The sequence below is a fragment of the Schistocerca serialis genome, unplaced genomic scaffold (assembly GCF_023864345.2).
Source record: "Schistocerca serialis cubense isolate TAMUIC-IGC-003099 unplaced genomic scaffold, iqSchSeri2.2 HiC_scaffold_1362, whole genome shotgun sequence".
Classification (NCBI taxonomy): domain Eukaryota; kingdom Metazoa; phylum Arthropoda; class Insecta; order Orthoptera; family Acrididae; genus Schistocerca; species Schistocerca serialis.
The window spans coordinates 42,081,097-42,100,430 of record NW_026047583.1 but is presented as its reverse complement, the minus strand read 5'-3'; the positions used below and the strand labels follow the sequence as shown (position 1 = coordinate 42,100,430).

Genomic DNA, 19,334 nt, shown 5'->3' with positions numbered 1-19,334 from the left:
AGTTTTGTCAGTGGAAAACAGAAAGCCATTGTTGATGCTCCAGGAGTAAAGACAATCGAGACATTGCTGAAGATGCCACTAAGTGAGACAGCTTCATAGAGAACTGCAATAGAGGGCAAAATCGTCAAAAAAAAGGGAGCCGGAACTGCCCAGTGGGAGACATGCCATTATAGGGTTAATGGTGATAGCAAAGAGAATGACACTCAGAATGGAACCCTGAGACACACCATTTTGCTGGATAAAGGTGTCCGACAAGGCAGACCTCTCATGAACCTCGAAAACTCGGTCTTTTAAAAATGTCTGAAGGAAACAGGGTAGGTGGCCATGGAAGCCCCACATGTGAAGAGTATGGAGGGTACTAGCTCTCTAGCAGGTGTCATAGGCCTTCTCACAAATCGAAAAACACAGCGACAATATGGGATTTCTACAGAAAACCATTCATGACATGGATGGGCAAAATAATGAGACGGTCCACTGCAGAATGCCGTGTTGAAAGCCACACTGTGCATTCATCAAAAATTGTGAGACTCGAGCCACCATATCATCCGGGCATGAATCATATGTCCCATCACCTTGCGAACACACTGGTAAGAGAGATGGAGTGGTAGCTAGAAGGAAGAGTGTGTGTGTGTGTGTGTGTGTGTGTGTGTGTGTGTGTGTGTGTGTGTGTGTGTGTCAGAGAGAGAGCGAGAGAGAGAGAGAGAGAGTGAGAGAGAGAGACAGAGACCTAATTTCGGCAAGAGCTGGTTTTCAATCAATAAACTGAGTTGAAGTCTGCTGTTGTGGTCTTCATCCAGCTACTGGTTTGGTGCATCTCACCAGCCTATTCCAGCCTTTGTAAGCCTCTTCATCTGCATAGTATTTCAACCTAAATCCACTTAGAATGGTGAACCACCATTCAGAGAATAACTTTTTAACAACACAGTTCGACTTCTCTAAAGGCTTCTATACTGAGAATCCAACATAATATCTCACAAATTCAATTCCAGTAGAATTAAATAGTGGAAATTAACCCCTCTGTCATCTTGCCAAAGCCTTTGACTGTTTAGATTAAAAAATTCTGTGAGGGGAAGCTAAAATAGTATGGCATTAAAAGTCTTCCCCTTGCATGGATTGAGTTGTACTTTAACTACAGAAAATGTAAGGTCACATTAACAAATGATAAGACAGGAAGTGGGCGCCATGTGTAGAGAGTACAAACGATACTAGTCCCCAACAAATGTCGTAGGCTTTCTCCAAATTGAAAAACACAGCCAGTCTGGGATTTCCACAGAAAACCATTCATGACATGGGTAAACAAAGTGGGTGATAGCCAGAAGGAAGTTGTTTGTCCTTACCGGGCTTAGGTGTGGGTATAACAGTGGCTTCACAACAGTGGCTTAATAACATGCCCTCTGCCCAGGTCCGGTTGTACGTATTAAGCAAAAAGTGCTTGCCCACAAGAGAAAGGTGCTGCAACATTTGAAAATTAACAGTGTCTGGTCCAGGGCAGAGGATTGAGATGAAGTGAGAACGTGAGCTAGCTTCCTCATAGTAAAGGCAGCACAGTAACACACACGATTCTGAGAAGAGAAGGGTATTGCCTGAGTCTTCTCTGCCCATTTCCAATAGAGGTAGGCAGGATGATAGTGGGAGGAGCTCAAAATTTCTGCAAAATGGCGACCCAAGGTGTTGGAGATAGCAATATGGTACACGATGATACTGTCTGCTACTGTCAGGATGAAAATTGGGGAATGGATCTTGCTCCCAGAGAACCATCGGAAGTTGGTGCACATGATGGAAGAGGGGGGTGAAACTGTTAAAAGAACTAGTGAATGAAGTTCAGCTACCTTTTTGGTTATCCTGAAGAATGCGAATTCCATCGCAGCAGGCTTCAGTCCACCAAAAGATTGGGACACAGCATGGTAAAGAGGAAGTGTGAGGAATGGAATGTTCTGCGACGGTAAGGATAATGTTTGTAAGAAATTCCACCTGTGACAACTGTGGAAATCATGTTCGTTGAAGGTCGCCAGGGCGGGGTAAAGTCTCCAGTCAGCCTTAGTGTGCTGCCATTTCGATGTGCACGGAGGTGGGGTAGGAGTCAGCAAATGGATAGCACACAGGAAATGGTCGCTCGAGTAGGTGTCAGAAAGAACGGACCGTTCAAGATGATGTGCAGGACGGGCAGTGAAGAAGGAAAGGTCCAAATGGGAATAGGAGTGCGACGAGTCTGAAAGCAACATGGGTGCTTCTGTGTTAAAGATGAAAAGGTTAAGTTGATTAAGAATGGCAGCAAAGAGGGCACCTCTCGGATAGGTTCTGGAAGAGCCCCAAATGGGATGGTGTGCATTAAAGTCCCCAAGCAGCAGAAATCGGCGAGGAAGCTGTCCAATAAGCTGGAGGAAGTCAAACCTGGTGACATCAAATGATTGAGGGATGTAAATGGTAGAAAGGGAAAAGTTCAAGTGAGGAAGGAAAAGACAGACTGCAACAGCTTGATGACAGGTAGTCAGGGAGATGGATGGGTTGACTATGAATGTCATCCCATATGAGCAGCATGACTCCTTCATGAGACAGAATGCCAACCTCGAGCGGAAGGTCAAAACAGACCAGGAAGAAATACAAAAGCTCAAAGCAGTCGTGAGGATGCAATTTTGTTTCCTGAAGGCAGAGTACAAGTAGAAGCTGCGATTCTAAAAGCAGTCATAAATCCTCTTTGTTGGATCAAAGTCTGCAAAAGTTCCATTGGAGGACAGTCACGATGAGGACAATAGGAAGGGGTGTCACCTCGGCAGCTGCCAAGTGTCAGTCTGCGAAAACTCACTGCTACAGGGCACAGAGGCAAGAGGATCCTGCTCCATGAGGTCCTACAGAAGTGTCGGCTTTCTTCTGCTGTCGACATGAGGAATCCAGGGCATGTTGTCTGTAGTTCAACAATGCCTAGATGATCCTTACTGCAGTTCGATTGCATCTGCATTATTACACTTTGCCAAGAAGGGCTCTCAGCAAGGGTAGCGTCCAGACATCGTGGAGTGAACCATGGCAATGTTGTTCGGACATGGAAGAGATAGAGAGGGACAGGAACTATCAGTGACATACCTTGCTCAGGCCACCCGAGGGCTACTACTGCAGTGGGTGCCTGCTACCAACGGATTATGGCTCTGAGGAAGCCTGACAGCAATGCCAATGTGTCGAATAATGCTTTTCGTGCAGCCACCGGACGTCTTAGGCCTGTTGCTCTTCCATTCATTGAAACTACAAAATTCCTGATGCTCCTGCTTTATACAAAACTATCTTCGTCCTCTGACTTCATGCTCCCTGCAGCTTTTTCGATGGGTGTGAACCCTTCACCATCTTGGCTTCTTGCGGCAGACCATCTTCACCTTGACCTTCAGGCTCGCCTTCAGTTTCACGACCTATGCATGGATTTTTGCAACAGTATCTTTGTGTACACTGATGGCTCTTGGACTGACCATGGTGTCAGGTGTGCCTTCAACGTCAACCAACATTTTTTGGTACTGACTTCCGGCACATTGCTCAGTATTTACAGCAGAGCTCTTCACCCTGTATCAGATCATGGAGTACATCTGGTGACATACTCTTTTCAACTGTGTCACTGCTCAGACTCTCTCAGCACCCTTCAAAGCCTCTGTGCACTGTCGACTGTCCATCCCTTAGTGCACCGGTTCCAGGAAAGCTTCCACTTGCTCACTTTTTATGGAGCCACTGTGATGTTTACGTCGGTTCCAGGTCATATCGGTCCAAGAGGTTGCTGACACTGCTGCCAAAGCTGCATTCCTCGTACTTCAGCCCAATAATTCTTGCATTCCCTCTGATGATCTCTTGTTGCTTTCTGTCAGGAGGTGGTGTCACTTTGGCATCGCCACTGGTCCTCCATTCATAGGAATAAGCTCTGGGTTATTAAGCCTCTTCCAGTGGCTTGGACAACCTCCTCTCAGTCGTCCTGCGGCGAGGAGGTCATTTTAACTAGGTTGCATATTGGGCACTGCCTTTTTAGCCATCACCATTTGTTAAGTGGTGCTCCCCCACTACTTTGTGTACATTGCACCCAACTTTTAACTGTCTGCTGTTTCCTGAGAGGGTGCCCTTTTTTTTTACCGTTTACGTTCCCGTTTGGGTTTGCCATCTGAGTTATTGGCCGTTTTAGTGAACAATGCGTGGGCTGTCGACCGTGTTTTACTTCTTATCAGTTGTAGCAATATGGTGAAGGCCATTTAACTTTTAGTTCTGGGCCTCCATTTACCTATTGCGTACTTCATAGACCTTTCTCCACATCCCTGATTGTAGCTGTCCTCTCTCCCGTCATTAAACGTTGACATGTAATCATTTTTAACTCCTCTCCTCACCTTTGTGTTTCACAGTTTTGGCATGGACACATATGACCCTAGTTGTTTTTGCGCCCTAAAACAAAATGGGGGAGAAATACAAAGCCCTTACATTCTTTTGTCGACTCATGTCTTTACCTCCCCTTGAGACCTCAAAATTTGTCGGGGAAAAATTCTAAAATGTGTCTGTGGAATCAGAGATATCAGGGAATTTCACTTGGAGAAACTTGTGGCAACCCTGATTTTAGGTTTTTATATATGGAAATTATTTTTGCTTCTAGTATTGCAGTTCTGAATTGCTGAGTTCATCCTAAACTCACACGTGAGTGGTATCTGCATACCCAGGAACTTAGAACACGGGAGCCTAATTGGCCATTTATCCCTACTTTTGATATTCGTATCTGTAAGTCACTTTTATTTCTTTAGAACTGCACAATACAAGTATTTAGGCACTAAGCTGGTACCTGTGGATCAGTACACGCATGTTCTGTTATTCTCCTGGATGTTTCTGGTATGGATGAGTTTAGATCTTGCATCAATAAGTTTGTGGCACTGCAAAACATTAGAGTTTTTCCTAAGCCCTCCAGTGCCAGAAGTAAATCATTTTTGTGGACTTGGCAGCAAACACTGTGTGCCACACCATATTTTATGTTCTCCCTTTTCGAGTTTAATCTTATTCCTGTCTTATCATTTGTTAATGTGACCTTCCATTTTCTGTAGTTAAAGTACAACTCAATCCATGCAAGGGGAAGACTTTTAATGCCATACTACTTTAGCTTCCCCTCACAGAATTTTTTAATCTAAACAGTCAAAGGCTTTGGCAAGATTACAGAGGGGATAATTTCCACTATTTAATTCTACTGGAATTGAATTTGTGAGATATTATGTTTGATTCTCAGTATAGAAGCCTTTACAGAAGTCAAACTGTGTTGTTAAAAAGTTATTCTCTGAATGGTGGTTCACCATTCTAAGTGGATTTAGGTTGAAATACTATGCAGAGATGAAGAGGCTTACAAAGGCTGGAATAGGCTGGTGAGATGCACCAAACCAGTAGTTGGATGAAGACCACAACAGCAGACTTCAACTCAATTTATTGATGGAAATCCAGCTCTTGCCGAAATTAGCTTCTAGCTACCACTCCATCTCTCTTACCAGTGTGTTCGCAAGGTGATGGGACATATGATTCATGCCCGGATGATATGGTGGCTCGAGTCTCACAATTTTTGATGAATGCACAGTGTGGCTTTCAACACGGCATTCTGCAGTGGACCGTCTCATTATTTTGCCCACCAAAGTCATGAATGGATTTCTGCAGAAATCCCAGATTGTCGCCGTGTTTTTCGATTTGGAGAAGGCCTATGACACCTGCTAGAGAGCTAGTACCCTCCATACTCTTCACATGTGGGGCTTCCATGGCCACCTACCCTGTTTCCTTCAGACATTTTTAAAAGACTGAGTTTTCGAGGTGCATGAAGGGTCTGCCTTGTCGGACACCTTTATCCAGGAAAATGGTGTGTCTCAGGGTTCCATTCTGAGTGTCATTCTCTTTGCTATCGCCATTAACCCTATAATGGCCTGTCTCCCACTGGGCATCTCCGGCTCCCTTTTTTTTTTGACGATTTTGCCTTCTATTGCAGTTCTCTATGAACCTGTCTCACTTAGTGGCACCTTCAGCAATGTCTTGATTGTCTTTACTCCTGGAGCATCAACAATGGCTTTCGCTTTTCCACTGACAAAACTGTCTGTATGAATCCCACGAACGCTGACAGCATTCCAGGAGGTGTTTTCCTATAGGATAACACTTGCTCACATACTGCTGTTGTAAGCCAACATGCTATAGTGTGTCAACATATTGCCTTGGCTTGCTCGATAACCAGCTCTACCTCCAATCGAGCACATATTGGACATCATCTGATGACAGCTTCAACCCATCCACAAACATCATTAACTGTCCTTATATTGGCCAACCAAGTGCAACAGGCATGGAACTCCATCCCACAAACTGACACATGACAAGTGTACAACAGGGTACCAGCATTTGCATTTACATTTGCAGTGGCTTATCTCACACTCACATTGATCTCTGATCCTGCAACGTTAATCACTTTACATATGTTGACTCAACAAATATATTCTGTTGTGTGTAGACAAGACACCCTAGACACAATGAGATGAAGCCGAAAGGCATGCGCTACGCTCACGCAGATGGGCGTGAGGTCTGAAACAGGATACGTAATGAATGCTATACAGAAAAGTACGTAGCTTCTGTAATACTTAACTTTAATCCATCCTTTTGGTACATCTGGGGAATGTGGTGATACAAGTGAGACTCTTTAGATACATGCAATGTTACTAATGGCGCCTTGCTAGGTCGTAGCCATTGACTTAGCTGAAGGCTATTCTAACTATCGGCTCGACAAAGGAGCGAGGCTTCGTCAGTATAGTCGCTAGCTATGTCGTCCGTACAACTGGGGCGAGTGCTAGTCCGTATCTCGATACCTGCCTTGTGGTGGTGCTCGGTCTGCAATCCCTGACAGTGGCGACACGCGGGTCCGACATGTACTAATGGACCGCGGCCGATTTAAAGCTACCACCTAGCAAGTGTGGTGTCTGGCGGTGACACCACATTCCTCCCCCGCAAATCGGCGAACGGTCGTGTTATAAGGCTTCCGCCCGCCGTGGGGAGGACCCCATGTTGACGTATGCGATGAGGTGGGGAAACTAACAACAGGCGAGGCTGTGCCACCCGCACCCAGCCATTCGGTGCGAGGGGATCTAGGAAACGCCTGAAAACCTAGTCCAGGGTGCACGTCAACATGTGGTGTATGTGCCCGTAAAGAGACAGGAGGGGCCGAAGGGTCGACCGCGAAGACGCCATGTGGTCCGGAGCGGGCAAGAGTTCCATGGTGGAGGACAGCTGGTCACGGGAAGCGATCGGCAGCGCGTGACCCAGGGAGGCGCTTGGCAGCTGCAGCGAAGCGTCCACTGTGGGCGGCGCCGGCTGGAGGACAGGCGGCGGCGGCGGAGGCGGCAGCGGCGCATCGCCATGGGGCAAAATGGAATTCATCGTCGGTAACACCTGGGGATGAGGCGAGCCAGTAGATGGGTCCCCAGGGCGCTGACCGGACGGCGCCGTCGCTGAAAGCAGACGGGGAGCGGCAGAACCCGTGCGACGACAGAGGCGCAGCTGATTGAGATGCCGACGCACCTCACCAGAGGCCCCCAAAACCAAATACATCGCGCGGCCGAGGCAGCGAAGAATGCGCCCTGCGAGCCAACGCCGTGAACCTCGATAGTTGCGATAAAATACAACGTCGCCTGGAGCAAAAGCAGAAGTCTGCCGCTGCACAGGAACCTGATGCGGCGGGTGCAGCAAAGACATCAAGGTTCGATGAGGACGACCGTGGAGCAACTCAGCCGGCGAGCGACCATCTCGGGGCTGAGAGCAATACGAAGACAAAAAGAGCAACAACGCGTCCTCCCGAGAATGCGACTCTTTCAACTTCAACATCTGTGACTTGAAAGTCCGGACCAATCGTTCAGCGTCACCGTTTGACTGAGGCGAAAACGGCGCGGATGTCAGATGTTGAATACCATTGGCCTGGCAGAATGACTGAAATTCTGCGGACATGAATTGTGGGCCATTGTCAGAAACAATAGTCTGCGGAAGACCTTCAATGCAAAAGATAGCAGACAACGCTTGGATGGTGGCAGTTGACGTCGTGGAAGACATCCGGACAACAAAAGGAAAATTACTGAAGGCATCTACCAGAATAAACCACCGAGCATTCCAGAATGGACCAGCAAAATCAATGTGCAAGCGTTGCCAAGGGGAAGTGGCTTTTGGCCATGCAAGTATTTTCCGCGGCGGTGCTGATTGTTGTTCGGCACACGCCACGCAAGAAGAACACATATTCGTAATCGCAGCATCGATGCCGAACCAAGTACAGTGCTGACGAGCAAGTTGTTTCGTTCGCACTATACCCCAATGTCCTTGGTGAAGAAGCCGTAAAACAGAGGACTGTAACGAACGTGGGACCACAACTCTGGACTGATCATTATCAGAACGCAACAACAAAACAGCACGTCGAACAAAAAAGTCTCTCCTTGTGAGCAAAAAATCGGCGAACCAACGGATCCTCGATCCGAGACTTTGACAAAGGCCATTGCGTAGCAACAAAACGCAAAACAGTAGCAAGGACCGGGTCAGCAGCTGTGGCTGTAGCTACACGACGAAAATCAATCGGAAACGATTTGACCACGTCATCGGTTTCCGAATCAATGAGCATACAAGCAAGTTCGGAAGAGTCGAATGCTCTATCCTCAGCAACAGGCAAACGGGACAACGCATCGGCGTTTCCGTGCTTAGCAGTGGACCGATAAAAGATATCGTAGCGGTAATGCGAGAGGAAAATAGACCAGCGAATGAATTTCTGCGCTGTACACGGAGGTACAGGCTGGTTCACTGATAGGTCCTGATTTACTGTAGACATGTTAAACAACTGAAATAAATCTAAACCAAACAAGTTCACTGCAGTAGAAGAACGAAGAACGTAAAATGACACAAGTTTTGTTTGTCCCTTGTATGTTGCAAGAAGGGTGCACTGTCCTAACACAGGGATATTCTGACCTGAAGAACTATTTAACTTAACATTTGCGGCACGCAACAGAGGTTTGCCCAGTTGTTTGTGCGTGTCATGTTTGAGCAATGAAACTGCAGCTCCGGTATCAAGCTGGAATGGTATGACCTTGCCATTTAAGTCCAAATCTACAAAAAGTTTATTGTCCTGGTGACGACAAGAGCGACTGTCTCATGCAATTTGAACTGACACTGGTACAGAAGCACTTGCGACTTGACGCGAGTTCCGGCAACGTCGACGCACAGCATTTGTGGGACGAACACAGTCACTGTTAGAGACAGTGGCACTGGACGAAGTGGAATTAACTACATGAATGTCCATGGGCGAAGGTGCACGAGCCTGAGTATTCTTGGTTCGATTCCGGCGCGAAGCAAAGGGCTTGGAATGATTAAGAGTGTCTGATCTGAGCTTTTTCTGGCAAACACTTTGAACATGTCCTTTCTTATTACAGTAAAAACAAATAGCTTGGCGTGACGGGCAATTTTCACGCAAATGTCTAGTAGCACACCGCGGGCATGATTTCACTGCAGTTGTATGCTGTCACGGCACACCTGGTTTAGAGCGAGGCGGCAGCTGCACGGACGCGTGCGAGGGCAGTTTACTGGGCCGTGCAGTGCGCCCGGCGGACGGGGTAAATACTTTTCGAAGTTGGACCTAGCAGATGCGTACTTGCAAATCCCAGTGGACGCCGAATCCCAGCGCGTCTTGGTGGTTAACACGCATCTTGGCTTGTACCGATTCAAAAGACTGCCATTCGGGTGTGCATCCGCCCCTGCATTGTTTCAGCAATATTTACAAACTGTTTGTGCGTCGGTGATGATGGTAAAGTGACGACCATACAAGAAATCATGGAACTTAGTAACACCAAACACGAGAGCCAAAGCTTCTTAATGTGGTATCACCGCCAGACACCACACTTGCTAGTCCCTAGCTACGTCGTCCGTACAACTGGGGCGAGTGCTAGTCCGCATCTCGAGACCTGCCTTGTGGTGGCGCTCGGTCTGCGATCCCTGACAGTGGCAACACGCGGGTCTGACATGTACTAATGGACCACGGCCGATTTAAAGCTACCACCTAGCAAGTGTGGTGTCTGGCGGTGACACCACATATTCCTGGTATTTCATTACTCTACATAAATTATTATTTGGTGTTGCAAATTTTCCCATCAGTGTACCTGGCCTTTCTTTAACCATCCCTGGTGCAATGCAGAATTCTCTTCCCAGTAGCGAGAAAATGCCGATATTCCAATTTTGAAATCAGATAAATTGCCTCTTCAAATGGACAGCTGTCGTCCAGATTGTTTACTCAGTGTCCTGCAAGTTACTTGAACATATGGTTAGTCGAAGGCTGTATTGTGTCCTTGAATCCCCGGATCTTTTGGCTTCGATCCAGGGTGCTTTTCGCCAAGGGCGCTCTAATGAAGATAATTTAGTCCACTTGAAGTGTGCTATCTGAACAGCTTTTGCTCAGCATCAGTTCCTTGTTGCAGTTTTCATTGATCTGCATATATATCTTATGATACAACATGGTGCCATAACATCCTTGCCACCTTAAAGGAGTGGGGCCTCCATGGCCCACTCCTGATTTTTATCCAGAACTTTCCTCCATGTCACACTTTTTGGGTACAGGTTGGTGCCTCCTGTAGCAACCCCCCCCCCCCCCCCCCCCCCCTGCAGGAGAAGGGGCTTTCACAAGGTTCTGTTTTGAGTGTCACTCTCCTTTTTGTGGCTATCAATGATCTGGCGGCAGCTGCATGACATATGGTGTCCCCATCTTTTCTGTTCTTCCGCGACGGCTATTGCTGGAGGCAGAATGCAGCTAGCAATACACCAAGCACAATCCTGGGCTTTCACTCATAGCATCCATTTCTTGGCTGCCATGACCTACGTTATGCATTTCTGTCATTGTGTTTTTTAGGACCGGTCTTTGATGCCTAGTTGACATGGCTTCCCCGTCTTTGTCAACTAAAGCAGACATGTATGTCACACCTGAATGCTCTTCTATGCCTCAGCGACACCGACCACGGTGTGGTCCACTCTACTTTGATATGGCTGTATGCAGCACTGGTGCAGTCACACCTAGATTACAGGAATCTCTCATATGACTTTTTATCAGCTTCGACATTACATCTGGATTCGATACACTATTGTGGGGTAAGACTGGTAACAGGCGACTTTGGACTAGGCAGCAGTTCCACTATTGTGGGTTCTGCACCATCAAAAATTGATGGCAGCTTGTCACCCATAGTACCCTAACTGTCATCTCCTCTTTCCAGATACGAGATCTACCTCCCAAAATGGCAGCACAGGTCTGTGTTTACGATCACCATGTTTGAGTCTTGGTCCAGCACACAGTTTTAATCTGCCAGGAAGTTTCAAATCAGTGCACACTATGCTGCAGAGTGAAAATCTCATTCTAGAAAACGCTTTATCTGTAATTCTCTTTACATATTGGCTATTTTCTTCACATATGGGGGACATGGTCTCATCTGAAAAGTGAAAGCAAGCCTGTAAAAGAAAGGGTAGGGGGGGGGGCTGTTCTCATTTCTTGAGCAGTGACCCTCTTGGTCCATTTTTTTTTTTTTTTTTGTTTAAACCTTTGCAATTTGGGTGAGTTTATGTTCAATCCTTGCACCCAATTTACTCTTTCATCTACCTACTTTTTTTCAAATCAAGCAGAACGATATTTATGCCCATTGCTTAATACCTGTTTGTATCACTTACAATGCTGGTATTTATGAATTTTTTAGCATTTGACTCCGGAAAGACCATTTTTCTTTGTAGTGAGGTCTTGCCAACAGCAAATTTTCTGGATGGAAAGTCGCTCAATCTGCTCATATACTTTAAAATTTAAAAGTAAATCTAGCAATGCTAGAATGTATACAAAATTCTGATATACCCATTTTCAAGTTGTTGTTATTTTGTATTTGTATTGCAGTCATTACATTAAAATTGGCTATATTGATTCTGCAATTTATACTAGTATATTATTGCTAAGAATTGATATAAAGAATAAACGTATATATTTAATTGTAAGATATTGTAAATTTATACCACTGGAACTCTTTCAAAATATTTGATTGCGTAATACTGCCAATAAATACAATGACTTTCTTTCATCTGTTTATAATTGTAATAGATGTTGGACACTTTGACTCCAAGTATGTTATACAGAAACGCAGTGATTTTTTACAAAAGGCAAAACTATGTGTTCGAAGAATTGTGGAGAGGAGGGTACGTGATGTATTTTAAGTAGGTTATAAAGAGTAACTATAACAACAAAAACAATAAATTATTGATAAATTTATTTAATTGAATAGATAAAAAATCTACTCACCAAGCGGCAGCAGAACATACACATAAAAGACAGTGGCTCTTCCAGACAGAAGCGTTGAAGGGGAAGGAAGAAGGGTAAAGGAAAAGGCCTGGAGAGTTCCATGAAAAGGTGTAGATTATGGGAAAGTCACACAGAACTGCGGATCAGGCGAGAAATAGAAACGACACATGTCGTATACCAGCTATTATGTAAACACTGTTCAGCTTTCTACATCTGCATGACTACCACCAAATTATCAGTTAGGATAAATTGGCGTAGTCATAGTGTATATACTGGAAACTCACAATATCCTGTTGCAGAGCATGCTCTACAACATGGCATACATGACTTCGGCACTTGTTTCACCACACATGCCACCTGGATTCTTCCGCCAGACACCAGTTTCTCAGAACTCCGCAGGTGGGAACTAGCACTACAATGTGTCCTTGGTTCTCACCACCCACCTCGCCTCAATTTACGTTAATTTCTCCTGTCTCAGCTTTTCTTCACTGTAATTACTCTTTGCTTCACTCCGTTTTAGCTTTCTACATCTTTCATTGTCTTTTCCGTCTATTTTCACTGCCCCCTCCCACAGCTGTTGCATACAATACACTTAGCTTCTCACTCTTATTAACTCATGTACAGTTTTAGTAGTAATCTCTGTCTTGCATATTACCCTGTCTTCCACCTTTAAGCTCTCAGGTTTCCGAATCTTGCCCGATGCAGTCTCCAACAATTAGTCTTTCCTTCTCATCCTGTACGGTAAGTCACCCATGAGCCATGGTTCTGGGTAACTTTCCCAAAATCTAACCCTCTTCTTAGACCTCTCCAGTCCTTTTCCTTCACCCTTCTTGCTTCCCCTGCAACCATTCAGCCTGAAGAAGGAGTCACTGGTTCCAAACGCTTGCCTATCACAACAGTCTTTTATGTGTGTGTTCTGCCACTGCTTGGTGAGTAGATTTTTTATCTATCCAATTAAATAATTTTATAAAGAGTATCTGTGTGTGATGTTTCTATTGGTATACAACTTGTTATAAACAAAACTTATTTTTACCATTTAATATGTTTCCAGATAGTTACCAGTGGTAAAGATGATATTGGGTTGATTGTACTTGGTTCTGACAAGACACAGAATCCACTTGATTACCCAAATGTGAGTGTGGAATTTCCTCTTGCACTGCCTACATGGCAGATGACATCCTTTGTGGAGAAATCTTAACATGAAAGTGAAATAAAAACAGATTGGATAGATGGTGTTGTTGTTGGCATGCAAGTCTTGAAAGATGAGCTAGAGTAAGTATTTAAAGCTGTCTGTTTCATGACATTCCTGGAACATGTTCCAGAATGTGTGTTACACAAATCACAGTGACATAGTTGTGACTCTATAAACTTGAATCAATATGTTTTTGTAATGAAAAAGAAACAGAAGGCACAATACCTGCGGAAATAGGATATTTTTTTGTGCGATTTTACTGTATGAATGTTTTTTACAGTTTTTCAGCTCAATAATTAAGGAGGTATTGATACAAGGCTTTGCCAAAAATCCATCTGTCACCTACAAATCCAGCCCAGTCACTGGCATTCCCTACTCCACAATATGACTGGGCCACAATGAAAGCAGCCACATCATTGTCAAATTCACTGAAACTACTGCATAGCAATTTGCTTGAGTATGGCTGCTGTTGTGGTCTTCAGTTTGGTTTATGCACTGCGTCAATACCTTCTCTTCATAGCACACGGAGGTCGTTATCTGCGACAGTTTTTACAAATGGCAACAGAACTTTTCCTCTAGTTGCTTGTTTCTCACTGAAAGATGCAAATATTTTAGAATGTAGTGCCCTATGTATATCTGTTAGAATAGCCACAAGGTCTGAAAGTTATTTTCAAATGATTGAGCTCTTCTACAGAGTATTGAAATTCACAGATTCTTCCAACCTGGTCCACCAAAGTCTTACATACTCCTCTTCCTCCATGGATTGTTTCCAGTATTTGGAGATGAAACATTAGGCAGCAAAACGTGCCTTATAACCAAAATCTGATGAACATATAATTAAATTAACCAAAGATGTAATGTTGCACTCTAAGGTAAGACTGATCTTGAATGCAAAGCCAAAGTGGAAATTAAATGTACGCTGCAACATTCATCTCACTTTTTGTTATTGAAATTATTCACAGTGACATAGGGAGAACTGCGTTTATGTGTTTTATAGAGTCAGATACAAGCTGTGGCACAAGGTGCTATCCATTATTCTCCTGACTATGATGTCCAGGAATGGTAGTCTTCCCTCTTCTTTGGTCTCCATTGTGAATTTGATTTCGTGGCGTGTGGAGTTCAGATGTACAAAGAAGTCAAGAAGTTTGTCTCTTCCATGAGGCCAGATGACAAGTGTGTTATCCACATAACAGAAGAAGAAGAAGAAGGTGGATTTCCATTTGGATGACATCAGGGCCTCTTCTTCGAAGCGCACCGTAAACATATTCACAATCTCTGGTCAGAGTGGGCTGCCTATTGCGACACCATCTGTTTGCGGGAGGGAGGTGTGCCACAAGTCAGTGAAGTGGGAAAGTTGACCAAGTAATATGCGTGATGTGTCATACCTCGACCGATATTGAGAACAGAATAAAAAATTCAGAGGCATTACTTTTCAGCACTCCCATGCATATTCTGTATGCAAGAAAAGCTTATGGAGCAGGTTTCTCATTCAGAACTTCTATTTCAGTGTTGGTTGTTTACACGATGACCGTGTTAAGCATAATGGAAGAAGGAGAAATGTTTATCAGCATTCCAGATTTGGCAGTTGCAGGCTCATGGTCTGCTGAGACTCTGGTTTATTGTTTCACTATATTGCTGCTTGCATTGCTCAGAATCTCAATTTGTGTGAACATAGAATTGGTAGGTTCAGGAGGGCCATGCTAAATGCCTTGCAGGGCCTCCGTAGTGCCATCCAACTAGCACCTGAGAGGGCAGACAAGTGTTCGCTCATGCGTACATGATCCTGCAGTGAAGTTGTGTACATTTAGTCAGGAAGTGGGCTTGTATACAGTGAGACAAGTATCCACACATACAATGTGATGGCATCTGGAGCAGCACAGACTGTCAACCCCTTAATGCAGCTCTAGAGAGAGTTGAACTGACAGCAGTGCAACTGACAACAATGCCAGACACAGGAATGGCACTGTGTCATTGTATCAGATGAGTCTCGGTTCTGCAACATCGTCACAATTGATGTACTTGTGTGTGGAGGCTCTGATGCCAACAGACCTGGCCAGATTGTACCTGTCATTCTCATGCGGGTCCAGCATGTGATGTGATGGTATGGGGTGCAACTGGATACATGTCACAACCTCTGGTTCACATAGCCAGTAATTTGGACAGCAGCCATTGCATTTGTGTTTTGTTAAGGCCTACCGCTGTGCCCTATTTTCAAGGGCTCCGTGATGTTATCTTTTAACAAGATAATGCAAGACTACACATCACCTGAGCTGTACTGAGCTACCTCGATACAGAGAGTGTTCCACTGTTGCCGCATCCAGCATTTTCTTCAAATCTGTCACCTGTGGAGAACGTCTGTTCACAGAATGCCAAGAGATGGGTATGCCACCAGTCGCCAGCCACCAGTCGCCAGCCACTACAGTTGAAGAACTCTGACATATGACATACAGTTGAGTAGCATGAAATGATGTACCCATGGCTGTAATCCAAAATCGATTTGATATCCAGTGTGATGAGAACTGTTCTGCTGTTCCAGTTTCAATACTGAAATTCATATATTATTTTTATGCTGTCCTAACCAGACTGGACTGTGGTGTCATACAGCATAAAATATCTTACAACGTGTTGAATCAGTGATGAGAAGTGTAGAACAGCCAGCAGGGGAAAGATGTTGGCAATGAGACAGCTTTTATGTAGAACAGCAGTACAGTGTTTCACAGTGCATAATGCTTCCGCAGATTGAGAACAAAATGTGTGGTTTGCTTTCATCCATTTTCACAAACATAGCCTTGAAAAATAATGTTGACATTACTGTGCATTTCACTCTGAGGCATATTGCACTCTGAGAATGTTCATCAAATTCAGTTACTTTGTATTATATTTCAGTAACAGTGACATAATAGCAAATTGGACTGTATGAGTTTTTACGGATTTTTTTTCCAGACACACACTACCATTTCTTCAGATTTATTTAATTTGGGTATAAATCCTTTCCAGCATATATGTTGTACACAAAATGTTGAACATAAAATGTAGCTATCTGCTGATTTAACATCTTGCTGAGTATACCGGTACAATATTTTGTTGTAACAAATAGTTCAATGTATTTTACACACTTATAAACTTATTTATACAGTTATAGTAATTTATACCATTACATTTATGTTGTACCTTAATGTTCTGGAAGACGATATTATAAGGAACCTCATACTTTTCCTGGATGATAGAGTTGTCTATAATGAATTATTGCCTGAAAAAAATCTGCACAAATTTGAGTCAGATCATAACATTTCAATTTGGTCCAAAGATAGGCAAACTGAGTTTAAGTTTTCAGAAATGTAAATTGGAGCACATCACAAAACAAATAAAAGACAGTATTGTATGACTACATTATCAAATAATCACAGTTTTAATTGGTCAACTAATACAAATATCTGAATGAAATGAAATGGTGACATAGACTCACTTGTAGGCAAAGCAGAATGCAGACTTCAATTCATTGGTAAGATACTGGAAAATGCAATCAGTCTGTAGAGGACATTGCTTACAAAATACTTGTGTGGCCCATTCTAGAATATTGCTTAAGTACGACCCATAACAAATAAGGCTAATGGCAGACATTGAATGTATACAAAATAGTGTAGCATGATTGATCATAGATTTATTTGATGCATGGGAGAGCATCAAGAAGCTACTAAAAATTGGAAATGCCAGACAAGTGAAGATAGATGCCAAATATATGACAAACCCTAACTTATGAAATTTCAGGAACCTGTATTAAGTGAGGTATTTAGGGATTATACAATAACCGCATATGTATCACTCCTATAGGGACCATGCAGGCAAGATTAATTACAGCATGCACAGAACCATTTAAAGAATCATTCTTCCCACACTCCACATGAGCATTGAATGGGGAAAAACCGTAATGTGTGGTACAACAATGTACTTTGTCGTACAACCCACAGTGGTTTATACATTGTGCATGGAGACATGGAATGAGTTGACAGTAGATGGGTAATGGTTCATATTGATTCCCATTTCCCTGTTGCAGTAGGTGATCTTATGCCTCTAATTATTTTTTCATTGCTATCTTAACTTGCATTCTTCACTTCAGTTTATTTACCCTTCATATCTCTTGGTATTAGGGCAAATGTACAGTTAACTTTTAAGGAATTTCTATTTTCAATTTATCAACTGGAGTTTTGTTTCATATGCAGCAGCAATGTTACAAATTATTTGTTTCAGTTTCTTTAGAATAATTTGCTGTTTCACGGGTGCCTTGAAGGAAATGAAAGATCTCAAAAGTGTCTTAATGACAACCGATGGCCTCATGTTGACAAGACAGCTGGTTGCCTTGCAGAGGGCAGGGTTTGACGGTCTGAACATCAGCTTAGACACCCTGCAGACCCGACGCTACAACCAGATCATGAGGAGGAAAGGCTGGGAGCGTGTCATGGCTGGCATAGATCTAGCCTTGCAACTTGAATACGACCCTGTGAAGGTATTACTAGTGCAGCTGTCATCGCATGCAGACTTTCATAAGCAAAAGATATAAATCTGTTGTTAAGAATATCAATACAATAATCACCATTTTAAAGCAGTACGCCCTCACCCTCACCCCCATCCCTGCTCCCACCCTCACCCCTGTCTCCACACTGCAGCTGTAAGTGAAGGAAGGTATATTAAGACAGAAGAAGTAAATTTTAGCTGACGATGCTAACAGTTTCATAGTTTATACAACATAAAAAAGTATGCCTTGCAAGTTTACCAATTAAATATCGTATATTTTCCTCCCAGGAGAGTCTTATGAGACTCAAGATCTTTACAGTTTCTCTTTTTTTCTTTTGTGTCTTTAGTTTAAAATTAGTTTCCTCTATTGTGGTGTTGATTTGAAAAAAATACTCCATAGTTTGGAAAAATTATTCTTAATTCTGTAGTCACATTTTTGTTGTGTCTAAGTACTACTGGTTTCAGTAGCGAGTACCAGCATCAGTTCATCTTATTATCAAAAATTTCTTTGCAAAATAAAAGCTGACCACTGTGGCCGAGCGGTTCTAGGCACTTCAGTCCGGAACCGTGCTGCTGCTATGGTCGCGGGTTCGAATCCTAACTCAGGCAGGGATGTCCTTAGGTTAGTTAGGTTTAAGTAGTTCTACGTCTGGGGGACTGATGACCTCAGATGTTAAGTCCCATAGTGCTTAGAGCCATTTGAACCATTTTGCAAAATAAAAAGCTTCTGTACAACTGCAAACTAGACATACCATTTTCAGGGTGCAGTTCACATCTATTGAAAGCACAACAGTGACCTTTACTTTTAGTAGATAAGACACCTACTGAGGTAAGTGACTTGATGACTGCACACAAGAAGTTGTCATTTATTCCATATGTAGCTACCATGCAGACTCATATTTTGTATTAGTTTGTCCTTACTCTTCCAAAAGGTTAAACCTTGTCTCTGCAGCCACAGCTTCCTCTCTCCAGCAGTTGTCTTCATCTCCATGCGTGATGAAAATACCATTCATTGATCATATTGTTTAAGTAGGATGTTCTCAGTCATCCCCTTGTTTTCTTACCTACGATCTTGCCTTCAGAAATGTTTTTTAAAAGATTATCATCTCCAGTTAAGTGTCCAGTGTATTTTGCTTTGCCCTGGATTATAACTTTCAGTGGTTCTTTCTTCTCTCCTATTTCCTTTGATTTTTCTGTCAATGCAGCTAGTTCTTGTATTTCTCCTCCAGAACCACATTTCAGCAGGTTTGAGGCGAGCTTCCTTTGGCTTTTCTAATGTACAGATTTTGCATCTGTGTGTCAGAACACTCCACACAAAGGTCTTTACAA

At 43.6% G+C, this 19,334-nt stretch overlaps 1 pseudogene; it reads right to left on the bottom strand.

Moving 5' to 3' along the window:
* The window catches only part of LOC126440376 (molybdenum cofactor biosynthesis protein 1-like), a 79,448-nt pseudogene extending 61,328 nt beyond the window's left edge, over nucleotides 1–18,120 (bottom strand).
* Nucleotides 18,121–19,334: the final 1,214 nt, after the last annotated feature.